General features: G+C 48.3%; 1 protein-coding gene across 2 annotated transcripts in view; it reads right to left on the bottom strand.

Annotated features, from left to right (window-relative positions):
- The window catches only part of LOXL2 (lysyl oxidase like 2), an 86,573-nt gene that overhangs the window by 62,378 nt on the left and 6,737 nt on the right, over positions 1 to 17,458 (bottom strand). For both annotated transcript variants that reach the window (XM_014956090.1, XM_014956915.1), the window contains exons 4-5: positions 12,087 to 12,229; positions 11,506 to 11,616 (exon numbers count right to left, since the gene is read on the bottom strand). The gene's annotated coding sequence lies outside the window, so the exon portion shown is untranslated. The remainder of the gene's footprint in view (positions 1 to 11,505; positions 11,617 to 12,086; positions 12,230 to 17,458) is intronic.

The following is a 17,458-nucleotide window of genomic DNA, read 5'->3' as shown; positions in this document are numbered from 1 at the left end:
GGGTTGATGTAGTGCTGGGAGGTCTGGTTTAGTGATGATGCTCCTTGTTTGGTGTGGGGGTGTCTATTTTTGTCAGTTGGGCTGACGGTTGGACAAGATGATCTTTAAGGTCCCTTCCAACCTAGAAGATTCTGTGAAAATTCTACAGGTCACAAGTGCTAGCAGTTGATTTTCCTATTTCTCTGTAAATTCAGTGGGTCTTGCAAGGTGCAGCCAACCTGGATTAAATCCTACCAGGACAGAACTGAACCAGTTTTCTCCTGCACCTCCTTAAATAAAGAAGCCAAACCCATCACTTACACCGTGGAAAATCAGACGGGCAATGAAACGTATTTATAGGTATTTATATTGAAGGCTGTTTTCCCAATATGATGATAGAAGACTTATTTCTGTCACTGCACGTCCAGTTTCACCTGTAGAGGATCAACAAATGTTACTGCACCCAGACACTTTGCAGAAGTGGCCTTGGCTGACCTCGTGTGTCTCATGGAGCAGTGGCTAACAGGCTCCAGCTTTTGGTTGCCAAGCCTGGCTGGGGACTTATTTGTCATACAAGTGCCACAGCCTTAAATAAGCTGGTCGTTTAAGGGATGAACCAGCAACTTTTTGACTCGGGAGAGGGATTTCAGCCAGATGTTGTGCAGAGTTTAGATCTTGGTCCTTTTTCTCAGGCACATGGCGCGGTCAAACAGGGCACGTGGGGGTCGGTGGTTGAATAGTTTCCAAATGAAGCAATGCCAGAGAGTAGTGGAGAAAAAAAACCAAACCTCTCCAGCCCTTTAGAGCTCCATAATTTCCTGGCAACCACCAAAGGGGAGGGAGAAGGGGAAAGACTTGGCTCCAAAACCAGATGTCAAGAAGCTAAAGTTCTCCAGTGTTTTTTCTAGGTCTTAGCTATCCTTAAAAAATGACCAAAAGATCACATACTGGTATGAAGACACAGCCAAACACATTAACCAGCTTTTCAATCAGCTTAATGAGATGTATCCTCTCCCATGCAATTAGCCTGGAATTCAAGAGACATCAGTTTAAATCTCAGCTTTCAGGGCCACGGAGATGCTGGGAGGGCTGGAGCCCCTCTGCTGTCAGGACAGGATGAGAGAGTCGGGGGGGTTCAGCCTGGAGAAGAGAAGGCTCCATGAAGACCTCAGAGCCCCTTCCAGTCCCTCAAGGGGCTCCAGGAAAGCTGGTGAAGGACTCTGGATGAGGGAGGGGAGCCCTAGGATGAAGGTTGATGGTTTCCTGTAGGGATTCCTGATAGTTTCCTGAATCCCTGGAGGGGTTCAAGGCCAAGGTTGGAGGGGGCTTGGAGCAACCTGGGCTGGTGGGAGGTGTCCCTGCCCATGGAAAGGGTTTGGAATGAGATGGTCTTTAAGGTCCCTTCCAACCCAAACCAGTCTGTGAGTCTCTGATTCTGTGTGACCTCAGAAAAGTCACTTCCAGGGCCGTGCCTCAGTTTCCCCTTGTGTTAGACAGGGCTGGAGATCATGAGCTTCCTACTGAAGTGCTTTGAGACCTGGGGATGAAAGGCATTTTCCCAAGGAACAGACAAATGAAGCAGAAAGCATGCGGGTTACAAGTCCAGCATTGACCATCAGGGAAGGAAACGGGAAGAGCAAGAGAAGACTTTACAACAGGTCTAACGAAACCAGGGAGGGGGGGAACACACGGCAAAAAATTCTTGGAAAATAAACTTTTGGTTTCCAGGAGCCACATACTTGTCACATTAGTCTCACAAGATTGAGATTTGTAAATTTTCAGTCATTCAGAGAAATACTGCTATGCAAACAAGGTATTTCTCCATTTTTTTGTCTTGCAGGTCGGGAGGTGAGGCTGAAAGAGAGGAATAAAATAAAGTCCTGCCCCACATCAGGGAGAAAAAGAGGAAGGAAACACAACTGCTTCCCTCCAGCAGCCAACAAAGGGGATTTCCCAAAGCAAAGGCAGAGGAGGGGGCAGGATACGTGTGTTCTGTGCAAATAAAAGCCTCCTGACTCAAGGCACATCAGTTGGAGTCAGACACAGCTGAATTCAATACCTACCAGCGCCTAATTTCAAAACAAACCTCTGAACAATGTTTTTCATGGATACAAGATGGTTTTTTAGCCCAGAGGATAAACACACGGGCAGAGCAATTGTCAGGAACAGCATAAAAAGATTGGAGTAACCGCCTTAAGTCAGATGGTAAGGGAGAAGAAGAACATGTGTTAGTTATAAGTAAAAAAAAATACCGAAAGGGGGGTGTCTGACTTCAAGCCTCGTGGTCTTCCGAAAAATCTGGTTTTCAGCTCTAATCTTCTCTAAACATCTGTTTTGACCTACTTGGGTTTTATGTGGCTGTTGTTCCTTGCTACTGCACGAACTGCCTCCGTGAATACTCATCAAAAACTAAGCTGGACCAAAAAAAACCCAAATAATCTCCCTCCAAAAAACTAAGATGAGGGGTAGCGGGACGCTGACTGAACTGGAAGATACAGATTGGGTTCCTAAAGGAGTCATCACAGCCTTCCCATGGCTGTCCCTCACACACAGCACTCTGTTTTCATCACAGCCTTCCCATGGCTGTCCCTCACGCACAGCACCCTGTTTATAGAATCACAGAATCATTCAGCTTGGAAAAGCCCTTGGGATCATCGAGTCCAACCATCAACCCTGCTCTACAAAGTTCTCCCCCTACGCCGTATCCCCCAACACCACATCTAAACGACTCTTAAACACATTTCAGGGATGGTGACATATCGCTGGGACCTCCTGAAGCCTCTGGACGCTCTCACAGAGCAGCAGGAGGCCACACAAAGGATATTTAAGGCAGCAAAGGCAGATAATGCCTGGTGAGCAGCCTCACGGGTCTCCCTGGAGCCTTCTCTTCTCCAGGCTTTTCACCAGGATGGTGCCTTATACATCGCTGGGACCTCCTGAAGCCTCTGGACGCTCTCACAGAGCAGCAGGAGGCCACACAAAGGATATTTAAGGCAGCAAAGGCAGATAATGCCTGGTGAGCAGCCTCACGGTCAAGTCTTGAGGGACCTCTAGCTCTCACAAGATTAGAAGGCACGTCAGCGGAATTAACAGAATGTGCCAAATTCCCCTCGAGGTTACAGTTTTGGTTCATGATACTCCAGAAAACTCAAACAGTGAACTCAGTAAGGATATTTTCCAGGAGAAAAGGATGGACAAACAGCGCGGAAGCACAGAATCACATAGGGTTGAAAGGGACCTCCAGAGATCATCTAGTCCAACCCCCCTGCCAGAGCAGGGCCACCCAGAGCAGGTCCCACAGGAACGTGTCCAGGGGCGGTTAGAATCTCTCCAGAGAAGGAGACCCCACCCCCTCCCTGGGCAGCCTCTGCCAGGGCTCTGCCACCCTCACAGCAAAGAAGTTCCTCCTCATCTTTAGGTGGAACTTCTTATATTCAAGTTTGTGCCCGTTCCCTCTTGTCCTGTCCCTGGGCACCACTGAAAAAAGACCAGCCCCATCCTCCTGACACCCACCCTTTCAGTATTTAGAGGTGTTGATCAGATCCCCCCTCAGCCTTCTCTTCTCCACACTCAAAAGCCCCAAGTCCCTCAGCCTCTCCAGGAAGCAGCAGGTCAGTGTGTTTCACACATCCCCCTTGTGCCAAGGCAAACAAGGAGCAGGTTCATGGGGGTCTTTAGTGACCAGAGGCCAAGGAACAGCTCAAATCTGCGCAACACCAGTGTCCAGGGCTGCTTTCTATTCAAACCAAAGCTCTTGAGTCATTTCACTGAAGGACCTGAGCCAAAAGACACAACGGATTGGGAAAACCATTCCAAGGTGGGATGTAATCGTTACCAGCTGAGAGCGGTACTCCCTGAAGCGTTAATTAATAAAGCAGACAGACCCCTGCAAGATGCCAGAGCTTTTCAAAAAGACACAACACCAGGAGACCTCACGGGCCATGAGCAGCCTGGGGGGGGGGGTCACAACAGACTTCCAGGTTACTTTAATTGATACCAAGATTAGTCAGGGAGATACTAATTTAATTTATAGTAAATACAGTAGGTGTTATTTTCACTCTTGGCTGAGCCAGGTGCCCCAAGGCTCCAAAATGCAACTGCAGGGGGGGGTTGCTTTTGTTCCTCAAAAGTTTAGAGACTTCAGAGTCAGGCAAGACTAAGGAAAAACACCGTTTACCACAGAACTGAGAAAAAAAAACCTGGTGAAAGGGGGAAAAGGTTGTCCAAGAGCCCCCTGTTCCGCAGGGGTAAGTGTGACCAGCAAAAAGAAATTTTAACAAGCCTGGATGAACACGATCCCAAACCTCCTCTGAGGAAAATAACTCTGGGCACACACATTTTGTGCTCAGGACATAGAGCATCATCTCTCATCTTTGCCCGGATCCTGCAAGGACCAGGAGTAATAAGGAAAAGTGCTGGAAAAACATTCTGAAATCTCCCTTCTCGTCCAATTCCACCTGTGGAAGTGAATCCCGGGGGAATTCTCCCCAACCCCCAGCTCCCTCAGCCTCTCCTCGTAAGACTTGTGCTCCAGACCCCTCACCAGCTTCGTTGCCCTTCTCTGGACCCGCTCCAGCACCTCAATGTCCCTCTTGTGGTGGGGGGCCCAAAACTGGACACAGTACTCAAGGTGGGGCCTCACCAGTGCCCAGTACAGGGGGACAATCACCTCTCGGGCTCTACTCCCCACGCTGTTCCTGACACAGGCCAGGATGCTGGTGGCCTTCTTGGCCACCTGGGCACACTGCTGGCTCCTGTTCAGCCCACAGGCCACCAACACCCCCAGGGCCTTTTCTGCCAGGCAGCTCCAGCCACTCTGCCCCCAGCCTGGAGCGCTGCAGGGGGTTGTTGTGACCAAAGTGCAGGACCTGGCACTTGGCCTTGTTAAACCTCATCCCGTTGGTCTGAGAAGATGAGAAGAGCAGAGATGCCCCACGTTTGGGGAGACAGCGCTGCAGTGTGTACCAGCAACCACAGCCCGCTCTCCCCTCGGGTCACGTTACCTCCCGCTTCAAAATAGTTATAAATTCAAGAGACAAAGCCTTCCCAGTGTTTGCATCGCCCCAGGAATAAAACCTCCCAGCCCCAGAGCTCTTGTTTATTGAGGTGCTTCAGAGAAACTATTCAGCCCGAGTCACGGCGTCAGGAAAAGCAGAATCCAACGGAATTTCAACATATTTTTAGTATTTCTACAAGAAACAGCAGCCCAGGTCCAATGGGGAAACTTCAGGAGCCCAGTGTGACCAGTAGCGTCCAGGGAAGCCACTCAGCACTGCAGTAGCCTAAAGGGGCTCAGGGCTTTCTGCCTCCTGTGAACATGGTTTGGGGGAAAAACAGGGAATTATTGCACCGGAGAGGTTTGGGCATCTTCTGGCAGAGACATCCACCCATACCATCCAGGGCAGTTTATACTGGGAGGCAAAACCAGTAAGCAGACCAGTACAGGATTGGTCTAGAGGGCTGATGAAGCAGCATAGAAGATTTTACACCACTTCCCATCCAGGGCAGTTTATACTGGGAGGCAAAGACAAGCAGTAACCAGTAAGCAGACCAGTACAGGACTGGTCTAGAGGGTTGATGAAGCAGCACAGACAATTTTACACCAGTTTCTTCACCCCACAGCACAACAACCACACGAGTCCTGGGTTTATTCTTTCCTGGCTCCCCCTGAAAGCTCTCTCCTTATCTCCAAGACAGTTGTATCACATCAACACTATCACTGCTCTTCAGTGAGGACATTGAGAATCCAGCAAGACTCAAGAGCAGCATCAGATAGGAGCCGACTCCACACGTTATAAGCCACAATAACAACATTTAATAAGGAAAATATTAAGGAAACCCCACTCTGGATGCATTTCCCCCCCCAAATCTCAAACAAAGCTGCACAGGCTGAACTCCCTTAGAACAAATCTAGGCTTGGGTTTGCGGGACATTTGGGTTGTGCTGGCTATTCCCTTTATTGTGGAGCTCCTTCCTCCCCTCACATCCTCCCTTTAACAGCCTCCAGACTTATTAATAAATGATGTAATCCTTCAAGTATATATTTTGGTCTCCCCATTCAAAGGAATCCAAGACACAAGATTAAAAACCTATTGAAGCAAGTCGGTGGAGAAGCCAGGAAAATCCTCCAGGACTCCTGGCTCCCCATCCTGTACTTCAGGCCGTAAGATGATTCTCCATCACCACATTAACGTGTAATTTAAGGCTTTAAGGCATGCTCCTGCGAGCTGCTGACTCAGCCCTTTTCAGGACACCAGTCTTAAGTCTTGAAGGGAGCGGATGGAACAAGGGCCTGAAGGGATACGTGCAACAGTTTAATTTCAAAATAATATTGAGCTTTCACTTCTCCGGAAAATTCACCAATAGGCTGTTCATCTTCCCAAACCAAAACTTGCTCCTACCAGAAAGAATCCCTTTTTTAATTCCACCAAATCATCCAAACAACAGATCAGCTCCGACAAAACCAGAAGCACCAGCTTTCCTGTTCCCTAACTCACCCAGACAACAAAAGGAAAAGCCTGGAATGGTTGCATTTGTGCCTGGAGATCCAGCAACGCTCCGTTGGGCTTGGCATCCATGGGGAGGAAGAGGCAATTAGCGCCGTGACCACTGCTGGCACGTCTGGGGCTGGGCCAGGAGCACCCAACACTTGGGAGTCAGCCACTTGAGACGGTGCCGCCCGAATCGCACGCCCTTGGCTTTCCAATTCCATGCCCCGTCACCCAAAGCACATTCCTGGGGCACCCTCAGGGCCATGGGGCAGGGTTTCCCACCACGGCTGGAGCCGTCCTCCAGCCAACACGAGGGCAAGACACACTGGGCTCCTCTCCAGACCCATTAAAGTGACTAGAAATGCGACCGCTCACTTGGGTGAGAGCTCAGAAATGTTCTCCTGATGTTCCAAGAGACTCAGCCCTGCTGCGGGCACTAAACCCCCATTGGTTATAACCACAGAATCACAGAATGGTTTGGGTTGGAAGGGACCTTCAAGCCCACCCAGTGCCACCCCCCGCCCTGGGCAGGGACACCTCCCACCAGCCCAGGTTGCTCCAAGCCCCCTCCAACCTGCCCTTGAACCCCTCCAGGGATAGGGCAGCCACAGCTTCTCGGGGCAACCTGGGCCAGGCTCTCACCACCTTCAGGGGGAAGAATTTCCTCCCAAAATCTCAGCTCCATCTCCCCTCTTTCAGGGTCAAACCCTTCCCCCTTGTTCTGGGGCTCCCCTCCCTCATCAAGAGTCCCTCCCCATCCCTCCTGGAGCCCCTTGAGGGACTGGAAGGAGCTCTAAGGTCTCCCCAGAGCCTTCTCTTCTCCAGGCTGAACCCCCCCAACTCTCTCAGCCCCCACTCCCAGCAGAGGGGCTCCAGCCCTCCCAGCATCTCCGGGGCCTCCTCTGGTCCCACTCCAACAGCTCCATGTCCTTCTGCTGTTGGTGGCCTCAGAGCTGGAAGCAGCACTTGGGGGGATCTCCCCAGAGTGGAGCAGAGGGGCAGGATTCCCCCCCCTGGCCCTGCTGGCCACGGGGCTGGGGATGCAGCCCAGGGTGCTGTTTATGTACAGTGTTCTGGGACTTTTTGGGCTCCTCAGGGCCAAGATGGCATCATGCTGCACCTGATGGGCCACCAAGCCCCTTCTGGTGTCACTACCCCGGTGTCACTGGCCAAGGCAATCCAAAGAACCTGCTGAAGGTGGAAGTGGAATGACTGAAGGAAGCCGAAACGCCGCTGGGACAACTAAACCAAAAACTAGAGGGGTTTTTTTTTTTTCATTAATATGTTGTACAGGATTGGGACCACGGCCCAGAACAAGCAGGATGGCAGAGATCACTCCAGGATAGCTTTTTGATGCGTTACAAAGCCAGAGACTCTTCAAGTCCAGAAGGACAGTGATATTATCCACTAGTGCTCACTCTAAAGAACACATTTCCTCTGCATTTCCCTTCACAGTTGAGGAGAAAAGAACCAAAGCCATTTGTCATCCCTTTCACTCGGGCTCCTGGAGCTCTCAGATTAGCACAGGGCTTTCCTAAGTCACTTTAGAGAGCTGTTGGTGCTCAAGAACCAAAACCTGCTACCCAGGAGCCAAAAGCTACTTTAAGAAAGCAAATATCACATTATTGCAAACCAGCCAAGGGCAACCAGCAGCAAATTCAACACTTGTTCACATCAGGGAAGTGACAAAATGCATTTGCTGCTTCTAGTCTGTGGGGATGCTGCAGGAGCAGAGAGCAAAGTCCCAGCGTGTCCTCCCACAGCCTCCAAAACTCACAGAATCCAAAACTACAGACTTGCCACGACTTTACCAACCACAAGATCTCACTCAAGAGAGAAACAACATTATTTAATAACTACTAAAGAACCTTCTGGCCTCAGCTTCACATTCAACTGTACCTATTTACATACCCACTTTTTTTTTCTCCCCTCTCCTAAAAAGCTTCCTACCTGGAACAGAGAAGAGTTTGGAGGGTTTGCTCCTGATGAGGCTGAACTCCAACAGACAGCACCTTGAACAGACAGCAAAAGGAGGTGTCTGTAGCCCAGGGATGTATATTATTTGCCATCACTTGCTATGGAAGCTAGCCAGGAGGAGAGAAGCTCAGATGGACACACACACTAATTAGGGGAGTAAGGAAGAAAAGGTACTTTGCTTGTGTTGTCTTTTAAAAGACAGCTACAAGTCTAGCACAAACACAGATTGTTTTGTTGTAAGTTGCCCAACCAAAGCCCTTGGTGTCATTATCTGATGAGGTCTATGAGATCCAAATGTTTAGAATTACGCTGCTTTCCCAAGTTGCCTGGACACAGCAACTTTTCCAGGACAAACCACCCAGATCCGTGGTCACTCCAGGCTCCACTGAGCGCTTCTTACAGCTCCCAAACCCAGGCTGTGTGGCCTCTTCTCCCTTCTACTTCTTCAGCTGCAGCAATTCACATTTGCCTTCAGTTTTAGCCCCGTGACACATTCCTAAAAGGCAAAAATAGCTTGCCTGGGGGTCAGATGGACACATGCAGCATCTTCTTTCCACGGCCCAGCTGCAATTCAAATATGCTTCATTTGGGGAAGTTCTTTATTTTCCTTCTCTCTTTCCTTTGCCTGGTGTCGGAGAACGAAGACGAATAGAGATGTGAATCATGACAACGCTCGGGCTCCTGGCCAGCACCAGCTGCCTGATCCACAGACCTTGTGCTGCACTCTTAATAGGAAACAGAACTTATTCCCAAATACACTTCCAAGACAATTAAACAGAAAAAGTGACTTTTTAGAACCTAGGAGTATAAATTCTAGTAGATGTGATTACAACGGCCAAGAAATCCATGTGTGCTTAGTAAAAACCAGCAGCGGCAACAAGAGCTATAGGATTCAACTTCTTTTTTCATGAAACACAATTAGTTCATGAATAAAGACCCTAAAACAGGTACCACAGATGACACCACACTCAGGGGGACTTTTCCTGCTCAATGTGTGTATTTGCAGACATTCATAGCGACGTGTAACTTCACAAACACACACACACACAGACACACACGTGCTCCCTGAGCATCTCACAAAGTGCTTTGCAAAACCAACTGACTGGTGGATCCACTAAATCCTTCCATCCACTGGAGCTGCCATCTCTAAGAAAGGGCATCGCTGTGGTTTTAAACAGCACCAAGAATATTGTGAAGCAATTCAGGAGGAGGAAGAATAAAAGGTTAAAATAAAAATAAGAAACAGAGAGAACAGAAGGGAAGTCAGTGGTAGAGTAAGGTAAAGACGATGAACTTGGGAGTCAAACTGTTGAAAAATACCCCAAAACATTACTAGGCACATATAACTTGTAAAAGGATAGCACTTTCAGCAAATTCATGGCTTCCCTGTTAACTCACCCTGCTGAAGACAAAGGCATCGTCCTCTACTCCATCACCAACACCCCCCTCCATCTCGGTGGCTTTGCCAAGCTGCTAAAACTTCCTTGAAGCTTTTTCTAAAGACTCATCTGTCCCCTCCTGCCCCACGCTGGGTGGGACTGGAGAACAGACTGGCTCAGAGCTGTCCTGAGCCCCATCACCACCTGGCTGAGGTATCAAACTTCATATCGTAACCCATTTGGGGGAGTGATTTCCAACATCATCCTGCCCTTAGAACTAAGGAAATTCCTTCCTGCAGCAACAAGCCTCCAGCACTCACTGAATTTTCACTGAATTTCACTGAATTTTAGAGTTGGAAGGGACCATAGAGATCATCTAGTCCAACTCCCCTGCTGAAGCAGGATTGCCTAGAGCTAGAAGATGAAGATGTGGCTTCCCCCTGTAATGCTTAATGCTTTGCTAGTACTTCACCCTAATATTTCATTTTATGTTTTCTAACTGCTCTCTAGCTTCCGACCAAGGAAATTCCACCACTGTGGGTGGTTCAATACAGACGAAATGAAACTGGCAAGTAGGAACCCTAAAGCAATTCTTTTCAGCCCGATTCAGTATGAATTTGAAAGCCCTGCAATGTCAGCTTTATGAGCTGATTAGAGAGATGTTAAATAGTTTTCCTATTACACTCCCAGACAGCTAAACTAGGATCTTTCTCTACAGTCTTCTAAACCGGCTTGATCTTCAGATAAATTTTTTCCACCCCCACACGCTATCATCTGCTTAAATTAAACATCACAAATTAAACTAAAAGGCAGCAGAGTTATTTGTGCACGTGCTGAGAAATCAGAACTCAACCCGGGCTAAATTCATTCCAGCAGGAAACATCCCGAGTTTCTGTGCTGCAACTTTTCCCAAGTGGGTATCCCTGGCAGATCCCGGATCCATCCTCAAAACAACTAATTGCTGTGTGATAAAACAGCCTGAAGAAAGTTGCTGCAGGGCTGAGGGCAGCTTTGCACAGGGCTAGGAACACCAAGCAATGACAGCAGAAAAGTTTCTTAACTAAGGACATAATGTGGCTTTTTTTTTTTTTTTTTCCACCTTCTGCCAATGGGAAACATCTGCAGTGAAGCCTTTTCCCCTGAAAGAGCAGAGTTATTCAGAGAGGAGAGAATTTCAACTGCGTCTGAAGTCGAGCTGGTAACGTTTACACAATGCTGATGGCATGTGCTGCAGCCTTTCTGCTCTGAATCGAGCACATTTTACTAATATTACAGAAGATGCATTGCCTGAACTTGTAAACTGTTTGCAACATGCCTTTTTTTATTTCATCTCTGCGCGCCTGGGAGCAAGGAAGGGGGAGAAAGCCTTTAACTTGGTCACAACGTATTTGCAAAGTGACACTGAATATCCCACTCCTGCCAAATCCAAGTCTCAGGGGACAGGGATTAGAAGAAACCTCTGCCTCCTTCCCCCCAGCCCGTTATGTCCAAACATCATACTTTGTTATAACAAAAGTGATGGGAGAGAAAGAAAATCCCTTCAAAGAGAGAAGGCAAGAAGAGAACTCAGCCCCGAAGCAGGAGAGGGTTAGAAATGTTTAAACTAATTAATCAGCCCCTTCATCTCTAGCAATAAAGCCACTCTTTGTGGCTCGTAGCCCGGGCGAGCTGGCGTTTACCTTGGATGGAGTTAGTGGTAGGCTGTGCTGCAGGGGACCTCTGCCTTGTCGTGCTTCATGAAGTTCTTTCTTCTGGGCTGAGCTGTCCCCCTCTGCGCTGGAAAAAGTATCCTGCAGGCAGAGAAATAACTGCTGCGAGGAGCTGCTGCTGGCTGGCAAATTTCACTAGACTTAGGCAAGCAAACCCCTCCCCAGACCCAGCCCCTTCAGCCTCAGCTCAGGGTGATATCATGGGCTTGTCTTGTAATCCGAGCAGAAGGGCTGCAAAGAGAGAAGAAATGGGGGTGGGAGAGGGGGGGGGACACAAGAAATCCAGCCCGAGTTGTGGGGAAGGAGGCGGATTTGGAAGAAAAATGCTTTTCTCAGGATGTTCCTAGAGAACACGTATTGGGAATGGCATCGGTGGGATGAGAGGGGTTTTTAAACCCCCCCAGTTTGATTCAGAGCTTCCCCAGGCTCAGCCCTCTCCAGACAGGGAGGAGAGCAGGGTCTCACAGCACAGCATCTTTAAAATACACCCCTCCATATAAGTTAGAGAGTCTGCAGCCCAATATCTCCCCAGTTATTCGGGTATCACCCACCTTAACCCTTCAGCATCCAGCAACCCCTTTTCCAGCTCCTCGAATGTCCTTAAAGCTCCAAAATGCAGCGGCTCCAACCAAGGCACATATTTAAAAACCATCCTAAGATCCACAGCACGAGTTACTCCTTGACGTCCCGAGCACTAAACGGATAATAAAAACAATTCTTCATGAAAAAAAAAGCCCAGACCAATCCAAAATCAAGCCAAAATTCAGAGCATCTGTGGCGTGAAGAGCAGCAGTGAAGCAGCATCGTGCTTGGAGCTAATTAAAACAGTTCTTCTATCAACAAGAACTAACTAAACCAATTAGACATTATTCTGAGGCAACTGTAAACTTCTGCAATCACTTCAACTAGAGGGGGGGATTTATGTTTTTAAAACTGTCCTTTGTTTTTTTTCTATTTAGGCTTTTAATGCATCAAAACAATTCTATTCTATTATTTTTTTTCCATGTAATCATGAAAATAACAAGAAAACGGCGTCCTGCAAATCTCTATTATGAGTCACCTTGAAATTCTGTCTTCTGACCCCATTTCAGACAGCAAGACATTCCGAAGGGTCAGCATTTCCCCAAGAATTCAATATATTTTCTCACCAGCTTTGACCTGGAGTATTTAAATCTATGCTCAATGTTTTCTTTAATTCACACATGTCAGCGGAAAGTTTATAGGCACGGAAAAAACATCAGGTATTCCCAAAGGCAAACTTTTGAAGGAATATCCCCATTTTTTTTCCAGTATATTTGTATTTATAAAGGGCTTTCCAGCAAGCCCTTCCCCAGCACAGGACAGCCACTAACAGAATACTTTTCCAGGTTAGTCCTGCCTGGTTTCACACCGATTCCCAAATTAATTCTTATTAATGAGTTTGAAAAGCTCAAGTGCTTAATCCACATCTCTGGATACGTTTCCAGCAACCACAAGAACACATCTGTCATCAGATTTCTCCCTTTTCCCAACCTTTTCATCACTTTCTAGACCCAAGTTCACCCCCACCAAGGCTGCCTGTGCCCTGCTGGGAGCACAATTCCATTTTCTCACCCCCAACCACAGGAAAAGAAGTGTTTGTCCTTAGTGCCAGGGGTCCTGGCACTGACCTGCTGAGCTTCCCCACCCTCCTGTGCCACTTTTAACTGGAAAGGGATATTGCACCAAACTGGGCACCAACATTAGGGCCATGGAGATGCCGGGAGGGCTGGAGCCCCTCTGCTGGGAGGGGGGGATGAGAGAGTTGGGGGGTTCAGCCTGGAGAAGAGAAGGCTCCGGGGAGACCTTGGAGCCCCTTCCAGTCCCTCAAGGGGCTCCAGGAGAGATGGGGAGGGACTCTGGATCAAGGAGGGGAGCCCTAGGACAAGGGGAAAGGGTTTGACCCTGAAAGAGGGGAGATGGAGCTGAGATGTGGGGAAGAACCTCTTTGGTGTGAGGGTGGTGAGAGCCTGGCCCAGGTTGCCCAGAGAAGCTGTGGCTGCCCCATCCCTGGAGGGGTTCAAGGGCAGGTTGGAGGGGGCTTGGAGCAACCTGGGCTGGTGGGAGGTGTCCCTGCCCATGGAATGGGGATTGGGGGCTTGGAGCAACCTGGGCTGGTGGGAGGTGTCCCTGCCCAGGGACGTGATGATCTTTAAGGTCTCCCTTCCAACCCAAACCATTCTGTGATTGTATGACTAGAGGAAACTTCAACATGCTGGAAAGAGAAGGGAGTGAGTGTGGAAGGGTAATGCAGCCCTGAATAATTTAAGCAAGGTTTTAGCTCTTTGCCAAATGAACTGACAACAAGAAACCATTCTGTGATTCTATGATTAGAGGAAACTGCAACATGCTGGAAACAGAAAGGGAGCGAGTGTGGAAGGGTAACGCAGCCCTGAATAATTTAAGCAATTTTTAGCTCTTTGCTGAATGAACTGACCACAACAGAGCAGCTCAACCTTGCTGACAAGAGACTGCAAGACTGTAATCTCTCTTGCTCTCTGTCTCACAGGCTCTACATGAAGTGGTTTCATCCAGAATTGAACACAAGAATGGCCCCGTTACTGGCACAGCTGGCTTTGAGATGATGCCCACCCAAAGCTGGGAATACTGGTAGAGTGATGACAACCCCACTCCCATGAGTTGGCAAAGCCTCCTGCAGGGCAGCACCTCAGCACTGATTGTGGTGTTAAAGGAGGAAAAAAAAAATAAAATAGAAAGAAGACAGTTGTTTCTTGGTGTGATACAGAATCACACAGAATCTTCTAGGTTGGAAGGGACCTTAAAGATCATCTTGTCCAACCGTCAACCCAACTGACAAAAATAGACACCCACACAACAAACAAGGAGCATCATCACTACAGAGAATATCAAGATGTTAGGACTTAATCCCAGGTTGCCACTGAAATGGAACTTGGCTCTTCTTCCCAGGCATGGTAAGGAGCTGCTAGTCCACAATTCTGGATAATTAGTCCACACTAATTCTTCCTGTAGCCAGAATGCTCATGAAAGAGGTGACATTCTGCAAAATCCCAATTAGCATCATGGCTATCAGCAGAGCACCACCTGGTGGGGCAAGCCCTGAGTTTCGGGACCATCAGGGGAAAAAACATGTCCCAGCAGAAGCTCAGAGGAGGAGCAGGAGCTATTTGAGACTGGCAGGAAGCTGAAGGCAGTTTGGCCAGAAGAAGGAATGTGTGAGCGTCTGCTGATCGGGGCATGGAGAAACATGACAGCCTGCTGGAGGAATGCTTGCCCAGTGCCAGGGTCGGGTAAGGATACAAGCAGCAAATGCCATGCAGGCTTCCAGCTGATGGAAGAGCTTGCTGGTTGCATAAAGCAAAAAAAAAACCAAAAAAACCCACTAAAAATCAGGAGGAATTCAGCAAAGCTCTTCAAGGTAACGCACTGGATTCAGGGAATTTGCTGCCCCCTTCATATTGAAGCTGGTTAAGTCAAAAAGAAGAGCACCTAGGAAAAAAAATATATTAGAAAACCTCTCAAAAATTAATAGGCTACAGGAAAAAAATGCTGCATGAACTAGATCTGCATCATCTGATCACGTAGACAGGAAACTAGGGAAACAATTTGCCATCCTGAGGAGGGAAGTACAGCTCCACCACCCCAGATCTTCTCCTCTTCACAGAATCACAGAATCTTCTAGGTTGGAAGGGACCTTAAAGATCATCTTGTCCAACCGTCAGCCTAACTGACAAAAATAGACACCCACACAACAAACAAGGAGCATCATCACTAAACCAGACCTCCCAGCACTACATCAACCCGGCTTTTGAACACCTCCAGGGATGGGGCCTCAACCACCTCCCTGGGCAGCCCATTCCAAGGGCTGAGAACCCTTTCAGTGAAAAAATTGTTCCTAATACCCAGCCTGAACCTCCCCTGGGGCAACTTGAGGCCATTTCCTCTTGTCCTGTCGCCTGTGACTTGAGAAAAGAGACCGACCCCCACCTCTCTACACCCTCCTTTCAGGGAGTTGGAGAGAGCAATAAGGTCTCCCCTCAGCCTCCTCTTCTCCAGGCTGAAAGCTTCTTTCAGCTTCTCCCAATGAAGGGACAAAGATGCACCTTTGTGGGCAGCAATACCATAGCTAACAGCAGACATTGATGTTCTGCACTCGGTGTCTCCATAAATAATAGATATTTTAATGCAAAACACTCATACAAGTACCAGCTACAGCTGGTCTCTTGGCCATACACACAGCCAACTTTTCAGGTCCACATCCCTTGCCTACATGTTTTCTTCTGCATCTGCCTGAAGGACACACCTTGCCAGACGGACAAGTCAAGACGGGTTTTGACCAAGCAAGTCACAGTCATGGTCCATGCTCCCCAAAATTAGGCACGCGCCATTAGGTTCTATAATCTCTTGTCTCCAATTTTCAGTTCTTTTAAAAGAAGGGAAGGCTCATTGCCTCCCCAAACCTTGTGGTTTCAACCTTGTAGACTCTCTGGAGCCGCAGGTCAACTTAACCTTTGCAATCCACGGAGCAGATACGCTAAGCTCCGGAGAGGTTGCTCTGCACAGAGATGATCCAGGCGATTAGACCTAAAGAACCGAAGGACCCGACCGCTCTGTCGGAGCGTTAATGACACGTGGCAATTTTCAAACCAATTGGCCCCAGTGCAAAGTGCCTGCAAGGTGTAATTGGAGAGCTATAGCCCTGCTTTTGAGCTCACAGGATGGCTAGCAAACACCAGCGATCCTGGAGAAGTAGGTCCATGCATCCCTCCAAAAAAAGCATAAACTAATTTATAGGATACATTTAATTGCTACTGGAATTTTTACAATTTCCATGAGGAGTGTGGTAGTGACTGAACTGACCTCCCAGACTCCCATCCCTGCTATTTGGGTGCCGTTAGTTGCTGTTGAAAGGGCTGTAAACTTGCATTGCTTCAATTCAGGGAGGAATCCTTGCTTGACACAGCTCTTCTGTCGCCAGCAAAGCTGGAAAAATGAGATTCATCTTCTGGAAGCAATAACTTCAATCATTTGAGACTTCTCTTTCTCCTCCCCTGCATGTGTTCTCATCTAATGCTCAATGCAGTGCAGACAGTGACTACATCACGCTTACTTTCCATCACCCACTTGATTTTCCATGCTTTGCAGAGTCACCCCCTCAGATCTGCAGCCTCATCACTTCGCAGTCCTGCTGTTCACATTAACCCACTGAGGCCCAGTGCTACTAAGGCTCGATGCTCTACAAAAACATTCCAAAATGAGATCTCTGACTCTTCACAAATGGCCCAACCTGAACAGAAGCGCAGATCAGCCTCGTATGAGATCTGCAACAGACCCTTCCAGCCCTCAGTTTGATAGAATCATAGAATTGTCTGGGTTGGAAGGGACCTTTAAGGTCATCGAGTCCAACCATCAACCCTGACAATGGTTTTTGAAGCCCAAGAGCAAGTCAGTCAATTTGCACCGTATTTTTCCCTTCTGTAAAATGACCAGCAAGGACAGCCCAGTCCCACCAGTTAGTGGAAAAGACATAGAACCTTAGAATTGTCTAAGTGGGAAGGGACCTTTAAGGTCATCGAGTCCAACCATCAACCCTGACAATGGTTTTTGAAGCCCAAGAGCAAGTCAGTCAATTTGCACCGTATTTTTCCCCTTTTAAATCCCTCCAGGGATGGGGCCTCAACCACTTCCCTGGGCAGCCCATTCCAAGGCTTAAGAACCCTTTCAGGGTAAAAATTTTTCCTAATACCCATCTTAAACCTCCCCTGGTGCAATTTGAGGCCATCTCCTCTTGTCCCATCACCTGTTCCTTGGGAGAAAAGACCGCCCCCCCCTGGCTACACCCTCCTTTCAGGGAGTTGGAGAGAGCAAGAAGGTCTCCCCTCAACCCCCTTTTCTCCAGGCTGAACACCCCCAGCTCCCTCAGCCT

Source organism: Calidris pugnax, unplaced genomic scaffold (genome assembly GCF_001431845.1).
Source record: "Calidris pugnax isolate Ruff unplaced genomic scaffold, ASM143184v1 scaffold6, whole genome shotgun sequence".
Taxonomy (NCBI): domain Eukaryota; kingdom Metazoa; phylum Chordata; class Aves; order Charadriiformes; family Scolopacidae; genus Calidris; species Calidris pugnax.
This window is presented reverse-complemented; position numbering and strand designations above follow the sequence as displayed.